At 51.4% G+C, this 18,636-nt stretch overlaps 1 protein-coding gene and 1 pseudogene across 2 annotated transcripts in view; both read left to right on the forward strand.

Moving 5' to 3' along the window:
* Xxylt1 (xyloside xylosyltransferase 1) overlaps positions 1–18,636 on the forward strand; it is a 127,755-nt gene that overhangs the window by 79,672 nt on the left and 29,447 nt on the right. The window lies entirely within an intron of this gene.
* On the forward strand, positions 6,981–7,185 carry LOC117285794 (annotated as a pseudogene).

Genomic DNA, 18,636 nt, shown 5'->3' on the forward strand with positions numbered 1-18,636 from the left:
AACGCTGTGACATTTACAGCACATGTGTTGAATCCACAGATATATTCTAGGCCCTGCTGTGTACTGGGCTCAGGAACAAGCCACAGGCCCTGTCCCAAGAAGTGCAAATACTTCTTGATCTGTGACAGTATTAAATCCCAATACACCCATCATAAATTGAAACAGTGTAAGTCAGAAACACCCTTAGCACAGTCAGCCGACTGCCTCTCATAGCTCGGCGATGCGGGGCGGTGTCGTGTCACAGAGTGCCAGCTTGGGGAGAGATCAGAATTCAAAACCTGGGGCCAGGGGTTTAGCTCAGTGGCACCGTGCCTGCCTTGCCAGTGCAAGATCCTGAGTTCGATCCCTGGTAACAAAACAAAACAAAATTCAAATACTGCACCATCATGAAGTTGAGCTGCCTTAAGTCAGCGGCTGTCTGCAAGGTCTAGAGGGCTGGCCTTCCCATCGCTGAGGGTCCAGGCACAGTTTGAAAGCATCTGCTCCACTGAGGGGACTCAGAGCACTTTGGTGTTTTCCTTCCCGCCGCCTCCCTGACTCTGGGCCCTGGCTCCTTCCCATGGCTCACACCGCTGTCCTCTGGGAAGCTCTGTACACGGACTGATTGACTTTCAGTTTCACTTCATGCTGGACACAGTCTCTCAGATCACCTACAGTCTCATGCTCTGCAGCCAAGCGACAGCCTGTGCTTCCACTCCAGCTGTGTTGAGCGCCTGCCGAGCGCCAGGCATTGTGTTAGGACTAAGGGCCTCTCTCTGTAGCCTGACACCTGGGACCTCCATGGTCTCACCCTCCACCTGCCCCACCTCTCCTCTCATCGGCTTTGTTTGTGGCCTTGGGTGTGTCCTCCCTCTGTCGGATGTTCTTCCTGCCGTCCCACTCTTCCATTCACCCATCCCGTCCCTCCAGGCCCAGATGCGAGACCACCCGCTCAGTAAAGCCTTCCTGAGGGCCCCCGCACCAGCTGTCAGCCCACTCCCCGGCCCTGAGCATCGACAGGTCACGGCTGGGGAGACAGACGCTTCCAAGGACTGTCTGTTGAGGGTTGAACCCTTGGCTAATAAAACACTGCCCAGCCTCTCTTCTCCCAGCTCCCCAAATCCTGTGGGAGCAGGATAAAACCTTCCCTCCCGCCATTGTCCAGTTCGGTTCTCTGGGAGCCCTCATCTTGAGTTGTAAGGGTTACTTACTCTTTTCAAATAGTGGCCTGAAAAGAGAAGGAACAGAACTCTAGCCCAAGGGATGCTATCAGATCACTTAAGATTTTGGGGAAGATATGTGCTATTATTGTCATCGTGGGGATAGACTAGGAGGCTGACAGCTGGGCTGACTTCTGTTTCCACCACTCACTGGCCGAGTTAGTCACTTTCCCATTGCTGGTACACAACATCCAACACCCACGATTTAAGGAAGAGAGGTTTAGTCGGCTCACAGTTTCACATGGGTTCAGTCCATGGTCTGCTGGTGCTGAGGTAGAAACAGCATGGTGAAGGAAAACTGTTCGACTCGTGGCAGCCAGGAAGCAGAGAGAGGAAGGAGGAGCTGGAAATAAGAATCTATGCTTCCAGGCCACGCTCCTCCAAGAGGCTCCACCTCCTGACAGCGCAGTCAACCATGGACTCCTCAATGGACAGCTCCACTGGTGGGGATGGCGCCCCGTGATCCAGTCGCCTTCCACACACATGAAAATTGGGGGAATATTTTAAATCTAAACTTAACACTGGCCATAGGACTTTGCAGACCACACTTAGCTTCTTAAAGCCTCAGTTTCCTCATCTGTAAAATGGATGCATTCATCATGGTTATAAAATAATTTCTCCTTTGTCCTGTATGGCATATTTGAGGCGTGTGACTTCATTGTGGCAAAGCTAGCAGACTGCTAGCTAGGTGTTTGAGAGAGACTGCCTTTAGTTCTGACGAGCTGGAGTTTGTTTGTGTCCTCTCTTCCCCCTGTTTAAGAATCATTGGCCTGGACCCTTGGGGGTGCTCAGTAAAAAGCTGGAGTTTGTGTCCTCTCTTCCCCCTGTTTAAGAATCATTGGCCTGGACCCTTGGGGGTGCTCAGTAAATAGTTGAGAACAAATAATGCCACATACATGTTACACGAGCAAGCACGGGGGAGGTAGGTTGAGCCCTCTCCCTTTCTCCCTGTCCTGCACAACCCGTAACTTCCCAGGGCCGGTCTCTAGCAGGCAGTATTACAGACACAGTGTGAGGCAGGGCCACCTGTGAAGAGTGTGTCAGTGTGCTGACTGGAAAGGCTTTGCATCCAGCCTTGGATGAAGCCACCCCTGGCTCTTCACAGTCTTCAGCGATTACAGGCCAGTTACATGTCCTTGGCCACCACGATGAAAAACATGTTTGCTTTCCTCTTGCATCATGCAGAAGCCTAATATGGAAAGTCCAGTGCCAAAGATGGAGAAATCGTGGCCAGATTGGAGCTGACCATGAGGAGCCATCTGTGCTGTTTGTGAATTAGAATGGAAAATAGCCCACAACAGTATAGTGTCAAGGATTGGGGCACCAGTTTTAAGGCATTTCAAGCTTCTGCTGGTAATGTGCCCATCCCAGATGCCAACCATCCCATGCCCAGGAGATGGCTTCCCTCTCCACTCCATTCTCTGACACTCCCCACCCCTTCTCCACCCTCGTCCCCACAGCCAGAGGAAGAGGACACTTTCTCTGCAGCACTGGCCATGCTGGAACTGTGTAGGGATCCCAGGACTGCGTCAGCTAAGCCGAAGCTCATGGACGGCCTTCCAGGGCTTGACCAAGTTGAATTCTAAACGTCTCCTTCCATACACTCATTCCCCATGGTCATTTCTTAGTTGGAGAACTAGCCTCTGGGCCCAGAATAAGGCCCTTAGTCACTTTTCTGTTGCTGGGACAAAATACCCAGCACCTCCAATTTAAAGGAGGGAAGGTGTATGGAGCTCAGTTTCCTGTGGGTTCAGTCCCTGATTGGCTGGTCCCAAAGCAGGGACAGCATGGTGGAAGAAAAGGTGAGGAAAGCTGTTCAACCCAGGTCATCCAGGAAGCCAGGAGAGATGGGAGCATCTGGGGATGAAAATGTACCTTCCAGGTCACACTCCCAGTGCCCACCTCCAACCAGGCCCTGCCTCCTAACGGCACGTTCAGCTCTGGACTTAGCAGTGGAGGGCTCCGCTGCCCCATGACCCAGTCTCTTTCCACACAGCGAGACCTCTGTGTGTTGGGGGACATTTTAGATCTAAACCATAATAAGCCCTTACCATCCAGTGCCACTTCCAGCAACAGTCCAGAGGCAAAGAATAAGTTATTTATTTCATTGGGCTTCTGTCTGTCCTTTTCTTGGCTAAGCCTGTCATGTCCTTTGACGGATTTGCAGTAGCCTTAGCAGCTGCTCACCGAGTTATCTGAGTGGTGAGCTGCTCAGGCAGCTTGGGCCTAGAAGCTTGGACAGGACTCTGCTCTTTACTTATTGGGGTTTCATTCCTATTTTCAGTTTGCTCTATGTACAAATTCAGTGAGATAGGATGCTGGGTAGTTTTGTTCTCATTTTGCAGGTTGCATCTGCTCAGGATCGGTTGGCCACTTTGTCAGGACAAGGACTCTGTCCCTGGTCTCAGTGCCCTGCCTGTCCTCTGTGCACCTGAGTGCTGGTTTGGGAGTTCCTAGACGCTGCCTCTATTTCCCGAATGAGGAAACAGCAGAATTTAGAGGTCAGCAGCCACCTCACAGCAAGTACTGCATGTTAAAGCCCGTTTGGGAGCACTCCAGTTCTTCCCCTGGTGTCTGAGCTCCACACAAATGGCCCTCCCACCTCTGTGCACAGTCATATTTGTCAGACCCTAACCTTGGCCAGAGAAACAATTTTTATCGCTTTCCTCACAGGCCACTGATGTCCCTGGTGGTGCTGTGATCAGTGAGTCATTAAGGAGAGTTGTGCATGGCTGCCCTCGGGCGGTTTCTTGAGAGTTTTTGATCACTGAGGAATCTCAATGGAGTAGGTTTTTTTTTTTGGTACCGGGGATTGAACTCAAGGCAGGCCACCGAACAGCTGAGCTAGATCCCGGCCCAGTGGAGTAGGTTTTAGTGTGGCTGTATCTAATCAGGCCACACCTAGCTTCTCCACCAGAGGAAGAGAGGGCACTGTGGGAGGACATGGGAGGGTTTTACAGTCTGCCTCTTCATTCCCAGAAACCTCACTCTGCTGTTTATGGTACACACAGCTCGTTTCTCCTGCAGCCTCTTTCCTGTGGGCCTCAGACTCCCGGGGCTGAGGTGGGGCTGTGTTCACAGCCAGCCTGGGTTCTTCCAGCATGTGTGGAGGTGCCCGGTGTCTTCAGCCCCTGGAGGTTGAAGCCTGTTGAAGCCTCTGCCTTCCCTCTTCCAAACCTCTCTGCTGCCTCCTTCCTCTCCCTGCCAAGCCAAAGGCTCCTCCTCCTCCTGCTAAAGATGTGTTTGATGAAGAGAGGGAAAGATGGACTTGGGTGGCTTGGTTCAAGTCGTGGCCTTCTCTCTACCTTGGTTTCCTCTTTATAAAATGGGAGACCAATGATTGATTCTCTTAATATAGATGTAGATTCTGAGGGATGGGAGGGAGCCCAAGGGCATCTCTCCTCACACTGGAGTTTGCTCTCCCTGTCCCTGGCCTCCTTGATCACCTCCCACACTGACCACTTCCAAAGCAGCCCATAGTGTTTTGTTGGCCAGATTGTGGCAATGCTGTTCTGAATATTCGATCGAAACATTGGCTTCCCTGTGGTTCTGCAGTTGAGGCCACCTGCGACTCCAGAGCCCCAGCCAGTGAGAAGCATGTGGTCTCCCCAGGCAGGAGGGTCTTGTCTGGAATGAGGCCCTGCGCACACACATCTCACCTAGGAAGCCAGGGTCGGGTTTGCGGCCACACAAACACAAAGCCCCCGGCTTTGCCTGAGTCCTGCCCTGGCAGAGATCACTCAGGGTCATTCGTGGTGGCCAGCAAGAGCCATGCTTATTCTGGGTACAGAAACCAAGAGTTTCAGGATGTATGTGGCTTCAGGAGAAGGAAGAGACAGAAGAAAAAGCCTTGGAGAGAGCAGTGTCTGGAAGAGAAGTTTGAGTTTGTTGGGGGCTCTAGGATGTGGCTGCCCAGACTCCATTCTCTTGCTTTCCATTCTGCTTTTGTCGTCTCTCGTCTCCATTTCAGTGAGAGACTCTGCCATTTTCTGTGGCTGTGTCACTTTTCCCCGGATTACAGAACTCTGGCAGGATGGATGTCAGCAGCGTGAAGGGGATGCAGTGAGATCTGTCAGCCTTTTCCAAGTTGCCATGTCCCAAACACTGTCTTCTCCCTGCCTCTGGGTGAGAGACAGGTACTCTGGGGCTCCTGCCAGGTGTGGGCAGTGCATTTTTACAGCTGTTAGTACCACCAAGGCCTCTGCTTCCAGAACTTCCTGACAGCCAGAATTCACAGCCATGGGGCCCCATCCTGGCTTTGGAGATTTCTCTGTGGCTGCTGCAGGACCATACTGTCTCTGTTGTCACTTAAAAAGTTACCTTAAGTTTTATATCCTGATAGAAATGAGACCCTTGGTCTCTGCTTTATGTCTGGACTTTCTTCCAGGGCTCTACAAACCTCCAGCTTTGCATCTATGGAGTTGGGGTGTGGATTTGGTTCCACAGTGGTTCTCAGAGCCTTGGAGAGCCTGGTCTGCCAGTAGGTTCTGGTGCCCAGTGTCTGCCTTTGGAAGGGCCCAGCTTGTCTTTCTCTTCTCATAGGACTGGGCCTAGGGGCCCCTCTGAGCCCAATGGAGACATCAAGAGCACAGGATGGAGTCAGAATGACTGGGTTTGACTTCCAGTCCCGCCCCTCACCTACACACTGGCCTTGCCCTGCCCATTAACCTCAGTGTACGTTGGGCCATTTTAACACGGTACCTTGAGGGCAGCACATTGCAAGGATTAAATGAGCTAATATCTCCTAGATGTTTCAATACCTGGTACCGTGGTGCCCAGGTAACTGGTATAGCAAGGTGACTAGTTATTGCCTCACACACACAAAAGCCTATTAAACACCAGAGCCAGAGCATCTACCTATAGTGGTTATTAGAGCAGAGGTGGTTAAAATGTGGAATGCTTAGCATGCCAGACCGAAAATGTGATTTTCTTGTTGCAAACACCTCCAATAGATGCCATTGCTTGTGCAATGTATTAGACACTTTTCTGTCACTGAGCACAGTACCCGACACCCACAACTTAAAGGAGGAGAGGTTTAATTAGGCTCATGATTTTGGGGAATTCAGTCCATGGCAAGCAGGCTTTACGGTAAAAGCATCATTGTGGACAGGCACGGAGGAGCAAAGTTCATGGTGGCCGTGAAGCAGGGCAAGGGAGAGTACAGAGAGGAAGAGGTGAGGAACCAGATGTAGACCCCAAGGCCACGCCTCCATGACCACCCAGACACACCCAGAACTGAGAGCTTCACCCCTACCTGAGGCGGGTCCCAAAGCAAAGCAAAGCAAGTTGACACTGCACCGTAGCCATCACCTGACAATCTCTCCTGAAGGTCTAGGTCCTAATTTTATCTTCAGTTCTTCAGAACTCTTGGGCACCAGTGGAATTCTCCACACTCTCTCCCCTTACTTTGGAGCAGATGATGCATCCCTTTTTGCCCGTCCATGGAGGTAGTGAAGCTTTCTACCTGCAGGTGTCAGCTGCCATGATGCTGGTGCTTTTCAGAAAAAAATTAATTATCCTCTCCTCATCAGGGTGCAGGGCCCTGTAGCCATCTGCCTGCTCATCAGGAGTTGCATCTCGAGCTTCATCTGCTGCTTCTCCACTCTGTCTACTGCATGACCTGCCAGTCTGAACCAGCATCCTTCCGCCAGGCTCCCGGGACTGTGGTGCCACCATCTGCCTACCACCTCCCTCGAGGCGGGGCTTTGGGATGCAGTGGTATAAAATTTTGCTTCATTAGACCTCAGTTAACTGGAAGATTTGGTTTAGAGAAGGGAGCTCATCACTTCTCGGCCTTTTGGCTAAGATCAAGTGTAGAGAAGGGAGCTCATCCTGTTTGAAGGATGTAATTATGCAAATAAGGCCTTAAGCAAACTGAACTAAAGTCTTGCTTCATTTTCTCACATCTTTGGTACAGCGAGAACCACATTGTGTGTCTCCATGTTGTTTGGAGACTTGCACAAACCCTGCAATGCTGCATCCTTCTGTGGAAGATCCTGCTTGTTATTTTTAGTCTGTAAGCATTTACAAGGGTGATCAAATATATGGTGAGGGCGGGGGATTTAGGTCAGTGGTTCAGCTGCCTGCTTTGCAAGCGCAAGGTCCCAAGTTCGATCCCCAGCACTAAGAAAAGAAAAAGAAAAAGAAAACAAATATATGGTAAATGTTTAAATTTAAAAAGGTATTATTGTAAAAGACATACTTCCATTAGTCACCCTCAAAATCCTAACCATCACTTAGTACACACTTACTCCATCATTCCTGCTGCTTTATGAAGCAGTTCTGGAAGGCTTGTTTTGTGTTTTATGACATGACCAAAAATTTGGTGAACGCTGCTGCTGAGTTGCCATCCAGCAGAAAGGCAGACTTATAAAAACATGGTGCTGTGTCTTTCTCCTCCTTGTCCACTGCGTCCGGCACTGTGTGACTTCTGGCTCTTTCCCAACGTCAGAAAGACCATGAAAGGTAAGAATCAATTCATGAGAAAGCAGCCAGGACAGCACAACTGAAGACCCTCAGGAAAGAGGACTCCAGAACTGCTTCAGGAAGTAGCAAGAACGGTGGGATGAGCGTGTTTGAATGAGGGAGAGTTTTTCTGAGGGGAAGTCATGGTGGTGTGTCTTCCATTGTAATAAATTAAAAAAAGAAATTTCAACATTCACTGCATTTTTAAAAATCACAACATATACCTCCCTGGATATGAGTGTCAACTCCAGACTCAGGAAGAGTGAAAATGTGCCATTGCCCGCTGGCTTTTCGGCTCCAGCGTGGTGCATGGAGAAGGTTCACATGTCATCTTCCCACAGAGGCTGATGTCAGGGTCTCCGGAAACTGTTTTCTTCTGCTGTAGTTTAGTAGCCCACTCTGACTGAATGTATGCCACGTGCGGAGCACTTGGGTAGCTAATTACCCCAATTCCTTGAGGTACTGTTTCGGTCCCCATTTTGCAGGTGAGGAAGCAGAGGTGTCACACCTTGTAAACGGGGATACTGGCGTCACACCCTGGCAGTCTGGCCCTGGGCTTCCTGCTCCTGATCACTGAGCTTCCCTTGCCCTCAGAGGCCTCAGATCAGCGCCAGTGGGCCCCGGTGACTCCTTCTGAGTGGGGTCATCCTGCCTGGCTCCTTGGGTATCGCTGGCTGGCTCCTGGCTACTTCTCTTGGCCCTGCCTTGTGGTGATCATCTGCCTGAACTTCTCTCTTCATTGTCAAGTTTATTCACCGAGGCCCAGACAGAAGAGACACCGTCCCACTGTATAAAATTTTCCAAGGTCACAAACTAGACAATGTTGGGTCCAGGCCTTGAGCATAACCCAGCTGTGTGATCTCTTACGGTAAAATAGCCTGTGTGTGCCAGGTCGCTGGCAGTGCACGCTGTAGAGATTATCACCCCCTGCCCTGCCCCAGAAGGAAGCTCACCGTTCTCACTGTGACCTGTCCCCTGCATCGCTCATGCTGGCCACTGTGGAGGACCGTTTGTGAGAAAGTGTCTAACAACCGCAGTGCTTTCTGGAGGAGTGTTTTCCTGCTGCGGCAGATTCCAAACCATTTTTGGTGACCGCTGGTTTGTGCGTTTGGCATTGCAGAAGTAGCCACATGCTGAGTGTCTGGTTTTCTGGGAACAGCTGGTGGCAAAGCCCAGGCCCACCCTTCCTCACTCGGAGGTGCTGCTGGGCAGGGGCAGGTAGGCCTGAGGAGCTCCCTTACAGACCACTGTGTGGGTCCTGGCTCCTCTGGAGGGCAAGAAGGCTGCATTTGGGGAAAGAGCAAATAAGTGATCTCCAGCTGGTTCGGGCTTGGATTCTAGGGTGACTGGGCAGTGTAGGGTCAGATCATAGGCTGCTTCCCTCAGCCTTGGAGAAGGAACGGGCCAACACAGGAGAAACCTCTCTGGGCATTGGTGGCGAACCTGTCGTACACCTGCCACAGCAGGCTGTTTGTATCATTGAAAGCTTTCAAAGGCTCGCCATCACTGGCTTAGGAGGACGATGGCAGGGAGGGCGGCCTGGTGGCATGCCCTGAGGGAGCCCCGCGTCTGCCGTGTAAAGAGCAGGCCGGCTGGCCTTGGTGTTTGTACGTCCTGACCGAGCAGGCCCTAGGTGAGCCTGCCATCCTTTGCCCTGCCTGCATCCTTCCTTGTGGCTTGCAGGACAAAGCCACATCTGTTATGGCACAAAGGCCCTTTCCGATCATGCCTTGTTTGTGGGCACAGACACATTTCTCCATGGTTGCAGAGGCGCAGCCTCCTGTCAGCTCCTGTCAGCCCCTTTTGGTCTGTCTGCTGTGTCCTTTCACCTCTTTGTGCCTCCAAACCTTGCCTGTGCTGAGTCCCAAGCATGGCATGCCCTTTGCCAACTCTCTGGGGAAACCACCGACTGTATGAGCTGAGCTCAGCATCGCTGCTTCTGGGAACACTTGCCCTCAGCTACACTGCACCCCTAAGCTCAAATCATCTATCTCTGCCCTCTGTTCCTGAGGCACTTTGCTTATGATTGCACAGGAGCATTTACTAGCCCCAGCCGGGTCTGCACAGCCATTTGCAGGACCAGGAAGGCCCACCTCACTCTTCTCTGCTTTTGGCCCGACCCTGCAGTGTCTATAGAAGCAAGTTCTCAGTCCCCTCTGTCACTTCTGAGTCAGCTCTGGAGTCCTCTCTGTGGGTACTGATCCCGGGTCCTCAGAGAGGGACACAGGTGTACCAGGAAATCCTGGGGACTGAGAGCATTATACTGAGCCTGACAGAGTGGCAATAGAGGTATACAGATGGCTGGAAAGCTCACCAACAAAGGGACAATGGTCAACATGAGGGCAATGTGAAGCGAAGCCCCCGAGGCACCACTTCGTGCCCCCTGGGCTGGCTCCAAGACGAGGGCAATGCCAGGCGTTGGTGAGGAGGTGGAGAAAGCAGGCCCCTTGCTGGCTGCTTGTGGCAGTGTAGAGGGATGTGGCTGCTGTGGGAAATGGTCCAGCAGCCCTCAGTTAGACACAGAGTTGCCCTATTGTCCCTTCCACACCTCGGGTGTCCCCAAGAGAGCTGGAAACGCACACCATGCAAAAAGATATTCATGAATGTTCATACCAGTGTCACTCCTACTAGTAGAAAGAGTAGATAAACAAAATGTAGTAGAGTCCTGTTGTGGACTCTGTTTAGCCACGAAGAATGAAGACTCGATCCGTCACAACGTGGATGAACACTGGATGCATTATGACGGGTGAAGGAAGTCAGCTACAAAAGACCACGCCGTGTGCTTCTGCTTACTCGGAGCAACCATAAGAGGCCAACGGAGCTGCCTTGGGCTGGGGCAGGTGGCTCGGGGTGTGGGGAAGTCCTCCCAGCCCAAGGATGCAGTTTCTTTTGGAGATGCTGAAAATGTTCTAAAATCAATGTGTGGCAGTGCTCGACTCTGTGAGTGTGATAAAAATTTTATGTCGATAAAGCTGCTGTAGTAATAATGATGGTGGTGGTGATGATGATGGCGATTGCTGCAGTATAAATATAGATTTCAGCATTCGTCCTAACTGCTTGCTGCAGGAAATGTCCTTTAATGCTCTCCTTCTCACCCTGGGCCCACCAGCTTCCTCACATGCAATATTTTTTCCAGGGTCGAATGAGCATAAGTACCAACAGAGCTACATAAAGTCATTTTTTAAAGATGAAAAATTTTATTTCATTTTTATAACTCAGCTGCCTTTTTACTATCCAAGGGAATTAAAATGACTCTGCTGGCATTTGGGTTACTTTGGTGGCTGCTGGGACAGGACAGTGGCGCCGACTCGTCAGTGTTGGTATACGTGTCCATCCATCCACCCATCCATGCATCCATCCTCACTCTTTCACTGCCAATGTTCATTATGTACCAGCGCTTTAAGATCTGAAGAGGCAGAAGTAAAAGTCTCCATCTCCTAGGAGCTTAGAGTACAGTGGAGGAGATGCTCAAGCTGTTGTGATGTGGGGGGCTCTAAACACACAGGGGGGCCCTGACCCAACTGGAGGGAACCAGGGGCAACTGGGAGGAGTGACTTCTCCGAAGGCAGGTAGAAGCCAGTCCGGAAATGGGGCCACAAGGGAGCCAGCACCCAGTGCTATGGGAGACTGAGTGTGCGGTCCAGGTGCCAGATGACCAGGTTAGGGACTGGTCAGGGTCAGCCGCAGAGGGCCTCATAAACCACGCAGTGGCATTTGGACTTTATTCTGTGAAGTGAGGAGGACTGGTCACATTTTCAGTTTAGAAAGGTCAAGTGGGCAGCACAGTGGGGATCAGTGGAAGGGGGTGAAGAGACTTGAAGAGGGGGAGCCAGGTGGGAGGAGGAGCGCCCTCTGGGGCCAGGATGCGCCCTGACTTCTGGCTTGGATTTCCTATTTGTGGGGTTGAGGCCCAGGCATTTCTTACTCCTTTGCTTGCTGGGGGTGACCCTGAAGCTATCAGTGCTTGCATAAGCAGACCTGGACCCTAAGCTAGGAAGTGTCAGGAATGTTCCCCGTGCTGTCTCCCCTCCTCCGCCCTGTCACAGGGTACGGGCCATCACGGACCTGGGACCGGTTCCAGACTCTTTCCAGGGACTGGACCTTGGGTTCCTGGACTGTCTTTCATAATGTTGGAGTCCCTTCTAGCCCTGAGATTCTGACCTTCTACATGTTAGAAGGTTGCACATTTGCATAATTACTTCTTTTGGAGATTCACACTGTCATTTCAGAGAAGCTTCAGAACCCCCTCTGATAGCTGTCTGCTGTTAGGTAATCTCAGAAGTTTGATTTCAGCGTTGCTGTCCTGCCCTCCCTTGGGTCTCTCCTTCAAGCACTACTCTGTACATTCAGATTCACTGGGGAGCTGTGTGGAAAAGATTTTTCTCCAAAGCTAGGCCTTGTGGAATGCGGATACCCACCCCTGGCCTCTTGGAATCCTCCCACCTTTGCCTCTCGGGCCTCTTCTTTTAATTTCCTGGCCCGCTTCTGAAAACCTGGAAGGGGGGTAGTTTACAAAATGGACCTAAGTGTTGCTTGTCACAGCCCAGTTACAGAATAGAACACACAGAGGATAAAGTATTTCTTTCTGCCTCCCTGGGAGGGCTTGGGGTCGTTCTGTTTTGTCAAGTCATAATTGCATCACACAAGGCAAAACAATCAAATCACCTCTCACCGGATTTGCAGGGTTTCCAGTGGGGCAGCCAGGGTGGACCAAGGGCCCTGAGAGGCCGAGCCTCCCTCCGCCAGCTGCAGGGTGGTGGGTGTTGTTGTTGGACTGTCTGCTTCCTCCAGGGAAGGGGTGTTGGCATCAGCTGAGGGCCAGAGGAGGAACCCTTCAGGGCTGTTTTTCTGTATCTCCCTTTTCTCAAGAATGGACGTTCTGTCCCCTGAATGGTTTTAAATCACTTTGCACTGCTGGGTCTTTGCCAAGGCAGACACCAATCTGAGGAATGTCAAAGTTGGAAGATGACCCATGGGCTTCTTCTAGAGAGCAAGAATTAACTTTGTCACCTTCCTTTCTCCTGTGCTGGGCATAAGTTTTGATGTACAGTTTCTCAAACCCTTGCCAGATGGATTGGATGGATGGATGGGTGGATCAATTGATCAACCTATCAACCAATCAGTCAATCACAGGCTGACTAGTCCTGTGCACCAATGAGCAGTGACTTCTGAACTACCTTTGCTCAAGGAGCACAAGTTCCTCAGGGGCCAGGCAGTATGACTGAGCCACATCTGTACCCATGGGGCAGCCAGTGCCGAGCCGGGGGCAGAAGCCTCTGCCAGACCCCTCTGCTACACTGCTGGCCAACTGTCCTCAAGCCCAGGCTTGGCACCTTTCATGCCAGTCTTAGTCCAGCCCATGCCAAGTGGTAACTCGGCCTCGCCTCTGCGAGTTAGTAGTGGAGCTCAACTTGGCAAAGCAAAAAAAAAAAACTGCTCAAGACAGGTCTGTCATAAACAGAATTTTTCAAACGGCATTAGACTGTACATGTGAGGTGGTTTTGTGGTGTGCAGGGTATCATCCTCATGTATCTCAGGGGATGTCATGACTTGCTAGAAGGCTGCTTGAATCAAAGTTTTAATTTATATATTTGATTGATTTATGTATTATATCTTAAGCACCGTGTACTTACAAAGAGCTTTAAGGTAACACCTAATAAAAGAGATATAATCAATGTTAATATCAAATAATAAGAGGAAAACAGCACAGAACAATAGGAAGAGGAAGCATTAAGTAAGGCGTTTTAATTGCTTTGACTGAGAATTCAGCTTAGCATTTATCTCCTTTGGCGGCCATGGGAAAAACATTCCTGGTGAAGTTTATGATGCATTTTGTAGCAGAAGCCCATGGTGGCCCTGGTCAGGAGTCCTCGGCCCCCCTCTGAGTTCAGCTGGAGCCACAGAGGATGGTTTGGTGAGAGATCAGAGTGGCCATGCCTACAGCATTGATGGGGTAACATTCCCCCCAAATTGGGATTCCCCCTGTTTTGGTCTCTTTGTCCCTTTGCTTCTTGAGTTTTCCTCACAAGCGGTCCACATCTGAGATCTTGTCTCGGGCTCTGTCCCTTCCGGCTCCCTATTCCCTAGTACCCTGACCAGAAGCCAAACAATAGAAGATAGTGAATACAGTCATCACCCGATCCTGGGGTGAGGGGGACGTTGGACACCCCTCCTTAGGAACACTATTTAGAAGGAGCCTCTCTTTCTTGAACTCAGCCTAGTATCTTCCCTGGCCCAGAAACTGGAGTCGACTCAAAAACACGTATTATGGTGTCCCGTGCTCACCTGGCCCCACATCCTTGGTAGCCTGGCCCCCCAGGCAGACAGTTTTCTTCCAACTCTGTTCCATTCCAGATTTTGAGTGTCCACATGCATGTGGAAGGCCACCTTGGTCCAGCCAGCAGGCTCCAGCGATTGCCTCAGATCCTCAAGAATGAGCACCCTCTCTCTATCTCCAGCTCTATCTCCAGAATCTTCCTAAATAGGAGGATGCATGGCTTCTGTTTTCCCTGTCACTGTTTCTGAGAAGGGTCTGTGTTGTGCTGAGGGCTAAAGGGTTGAGCTCTTTGTCTGGCTCTTCTGGGAGGCCACCTGGCCTTTCTTTCCCTAGAGAGGACACTGCTGACTGTCCTGGGGTCCCTGCTGTCCTGGGGCTTGGTGAGTGCAAATGGCAGCTCCTGTGGCTTCCTTGGGCTGTCTTCACACAGGGACTCTGACAGCCTCTCTGCCCAGTGGACTCCAACAGCCTTTAGGTCTGTGCCCATCCCCTGGTGTGGACATTCCGACTTGGTCCAGGCACGGTTTCAGTTGATCGTCATTATGGCATTTGGGATCCTGGGGCCAGCAGATACTGCGAGGGAATTGGGGATTTGGTGAGAGTTCAGAGTTTGGAACCACCAGGAGTTTGGAATTGGAGCCTGTGAGGGTGGCTGTCACAGCCCTCTGCTTCTTACCCTGGCTTGGGCCATTATCCTCCCTGCTCCCTCACTGTGTACTCACTTCTGGGCCCCTGCTTCCTCCTGCCTGCTCCCGTGAGCAGTCCTGACTAGACGGTCCCTGTGTTCAAAGGGCCAGCTGTGGCGGCTTTTGTGGCTCCAAAGTACACTTGAGGAAGGGAACTGGCTAGAAGAAACCAGGCGCTGGACTTCTCCACCTCCCATTTCCAGGGCTGTTCTCTTTGTCGGCCGGGGAAAAGTGGAGGCTCAAAGGATCGCTGTCTGGCCCAGTTTAATACCAGTCTGGCCCAGTGCTGGTTCCCAGAAGCAGGGATCCAGCCCTTTATTTGTTCCCTTTGCCTGTGGGTAACTGCTCAGCACATGTGCAGTAAATGAGGAAGTACAGGCTTGGCTTCTGCCCATTTCCTCCGTACTTCCATAGCTGAGGCCGCCTCGTGTGCCTGCAGCCTTGATGCAAACAGGAACGTCCCGGTCTGTGAAGGTCTACTCAGGTGCTGGCTGTGACTCCGGCCCCTTTCCGCATGGTAGCTGGTTCTGTGGGAGCTGCAGCCCCTGGAGCCTGGGTGGCCGTGTCCGGTGTGGAAGCGCCTTGGCATCCTGTGTTCCCCTCCAGAAACAAGAGGACATGTTTTCTTGGGTTCTTGGGCGTCTTGGGTTCTCAGCAGCGGATATTAAGGCTTGGGCTCTCCAGTCCATCAGTCAGCAAATATTTCTTGAGCACTGTCTGCGCGCTGTCCCTGGCTTGCACTCATGACCAAACAGACATCACCCTTGCCCGGAGGAGTGTGCAGAGCAGCAGGGGAGGCAGTCATTGTCCTGGAAAAAACGTGTAATTCCGGGCCAGGCCTGGCGGTCTGGGGGTCTGTCATGCTGTTGTTTTAATCCATTGTCCCCCGGGGGACTCCGAGGACTTGGATTCATACCCACGTTTTCTCGGAAGCTTTTTGGGTTCAATGATCTTGTGACTTCCTGGAGAAAGCCTTGGGATTTGCCTTAAAGCTGCTGCCAGGCACTTGAAACATTACCCTTTAACACGAGAAACCCCACCTGGTGTCTGGCTTCGTCTGTGACCACTCTGTCCCTCCGTCTCCATCTGTAAGCAAGATCTGTGTACTAGAGCCATGCTTCTCAAAGTGAGTCCCATGGACCGCCAATCCCAGAATATAGCCTAGTGAAAAGGACTTTCTCATCTCTGGATCACTTATGACAACTAATACAATGTAAACACTATGGAAATGGTTGCTGTACTTATTGTTTAGGGAACAATGACAAGAAAAAAGTCTGTGTACATGCGGCATGGACCCCTTTGTCTCCTTTGGACTATTTCCGGCCTGTAGTTGCTTGAGTCCTTGTATGTAGAACCCATAGAGATGGAGGTATGTGTTCTGTTCCCCCTTTTTAGGTACGTGGAGTACATAAAGACTGCAGTCCTGTCTGGCTTTGTTGAAGGTGAGCTTTTTAAAACGGTTAGACCCAGATCACTTTGTCACACAACGTTTATTTCCTAGGGCTCTAGGACCCTGTGGAGCCTGAGGCCAGAGACCTCCAAAGGCCCCTCTGCTCTGCATTCTGTAATTAGAGTCCTGTGTCCCCTGGGCTGGGTCAGCGGGCCCAGACCCTGCTGCATCTGGCACCCCTCCTCCTTTGCGAAGATCTCGAAGATCTCGCCAGTGTCTGAGGAGATGGCTGGCTGTGTTTCCTGCAGCGGGTCCTGGAGACACTGTGAGACCCTCGTGATAGCACCGCCTCGGAATCCGAGATCCTTCTTAATTGGTTTCAGAGCTATTGGCTCACCAGGCCGTCTGTCATGGGATGCTTGAGCAGCAAGTACTCAGAGTGCTGTTAATAATTCAGCTGAGAGCTTCCTTCCACATAACCTTCCAGCCGTAGCCCCCTGCCTGCGAGACGTCCCAGGGGACCGTCTGTGCTACGGCACAGATGTTAATGACTCGGGCAGTAGTGCCTCTGTGCACCCCCAAAGCCCACAAAGCCTTGTCAGGTCAGAAGAGGGCAGTGGGTACAGGTTGATCCCACTCTGACTATAGGAGCTGTCTGGTGAGGTGGGCCAGTGATGCCCTGGGAGTGGGTGCCGATGTGAGCTCTAGGCAAGGCCCTCGTGCTGGGGTGGGCGCGGCTTGTCCACTGTGGTACTGGGGGGCCTCTCCACTCCCTTGTTGCCTGTAGCATCTCCAGGCGTTCAGAAAGTAGGATTTTTTTTTTTTTAAGTTGGAGATTTGTACAGTGAAGCTGTCTAAAAATATTGGTTGGATTAGTTCTAGCCGATTAGATCCGGCTCTCATTCCCAGTTAGCAGAGGGATAGGATGTCGCAACTGAATGGGAACGGAGAAGTCATCTCATCCAGCTCCTTCCCTTTTCAGTGCAGGAGAAAGAGACCAGCGAAGAGTGACACTGTCAAGGTCACCTCGCGAGTTGTTGTAGACCTGGGCAGGTGCCCAGACTCCCAGGCTCACAGCCCCTGTCCCTGCCAGCCAGTGACACCTGCCTCTCAACACGCCTGGTGCAGTGTCCTTGGAGGGCTGCAGAAAGCCCTGGGCCGGAGACACCAGCTGCCCTTCCTTCCCAGGCCCTGTGGTGGCAGTGGGAACACATCAGTCCCCAGCCATCCTGCTGATGGGGTGGTCACCGGTTTATGTGCCATCCGTACCGTGAAATTAAGACTCCTTCCTCCTTCTCCCAGTTTCCCCTGCTAATTTGTGGTGCTTGGGGCTGACGGAGGCCTCTTCAAATCCTCTGCCCCTTGCCATGGAGTAGAGCTGGCTCCTCAGGAAGGCACCTGGGAGCCACGTTCTCATCCCTTTGTGGCTCTGCTGGGATGGGCCTTGGGGTGCTTAGGCATGGGGTACTTTCTAGCTGGGCCCTGAGCAGGTTTCTGCCTTTCTTTGGAGGTTGAGGGCAGGGTGGGGCAGACGGAGCCTTGTCTTTCCTGTCTGCTTTACCTCAGCCCTTTTGTTTTTATTTATTTTTTTGTATGATTTCATTTGTATGAACTGTCTGGTAAGGGAGATCTATAGATAGAAAGTAGATAGTTTTCAGGGACTTGGGGAGAGAGAAATGAGGGACAAATGCTAATAGAGACTGTTCAAGGACACTCGTACAGAAGGAGAGCTTCACAGTTTTGTTTCTTTCTTTTTTTCTCTGTCATCCATTCATTCATTCACCGACTCCTTCTTTGCCTTTGCAGACCCATCCGTCTTCACCTCGTTCTGTAGCCCCGGCTGGCCTTGAACGGTCCATCCTCCTTGCCTCAGCCTCTCAGTGCTGGGAATTATGGATGTGGGCCACCACACCCCGCTCGTTTCTTTTTTTAAAAAAAATATTTTATTACGCCTGTTAACTCTATGAAATATTGGGTTTGAATGTGGCATTTTCTATGTGCACATACCATATTTTTATCGTATCTGTCCTCCATTGTCCTTCTGTATCAGTCACCTTCCTCTTGGCTGAGCCACAGTTCCTGACGCCCACAACTTAGAGGAGAAGTTTAATTGGCTCACGTTTCAGTTCATGGTCAAGGCAGAAATGGCATGGAAGAGGAAAAGCTGCTCAAATCATGGCGATCAGGAAGAAGGGAGGAGCCTGGGAGGGAGTGCCACCTTCCAGGCCACGCCTCATGCCCCCCTCCAGCTAGGCTCCGCCTCCTAACAGCAAGGCTACCGTAGCCCCCATGATCCAGTCACCATCCACAAGCCCTGCCTCTTTACAACAGGTCGGTGCACTCCCCTGCCCTACCTCTTTTCCCTTTTCCTGTAACCAGTCTCCCCTCTACTTTCATATCAGCCCGCCCCCTGCCATTGTACATATTAAGGAAAACATGATACTTGTTTTTCTCAGTCTGGCTTATTTCACTTAACATAACGATCTGTAGTTCCATCCCTTTCTTGCAAATGGCATAATTTTGTTCTTTGAGGCTGAATACTACTCCACTGTGTAGGCAGGGCCAAAGGGCAGGGCTGGTGACACTCTTTGGTGCTGTTCCTGCCTGGGCTTAGCTACA

Source organism: Fukomys damarensis, unplaced genomic scaffold, assembly GCF_012274545.1.
Source record: "Fukomys damarensis isolate Sample0158 unplaced genomic scaffold, DMR_v1.0_HiC HiC_scaffold_12, whole genome shotgun sequence".
Lineage (NCBI taxonomy): Eukaryota > Metazoa > Chordata > Mammalia > Rodentia > Bathyergidae > Fukomys > Fukomys damarensis.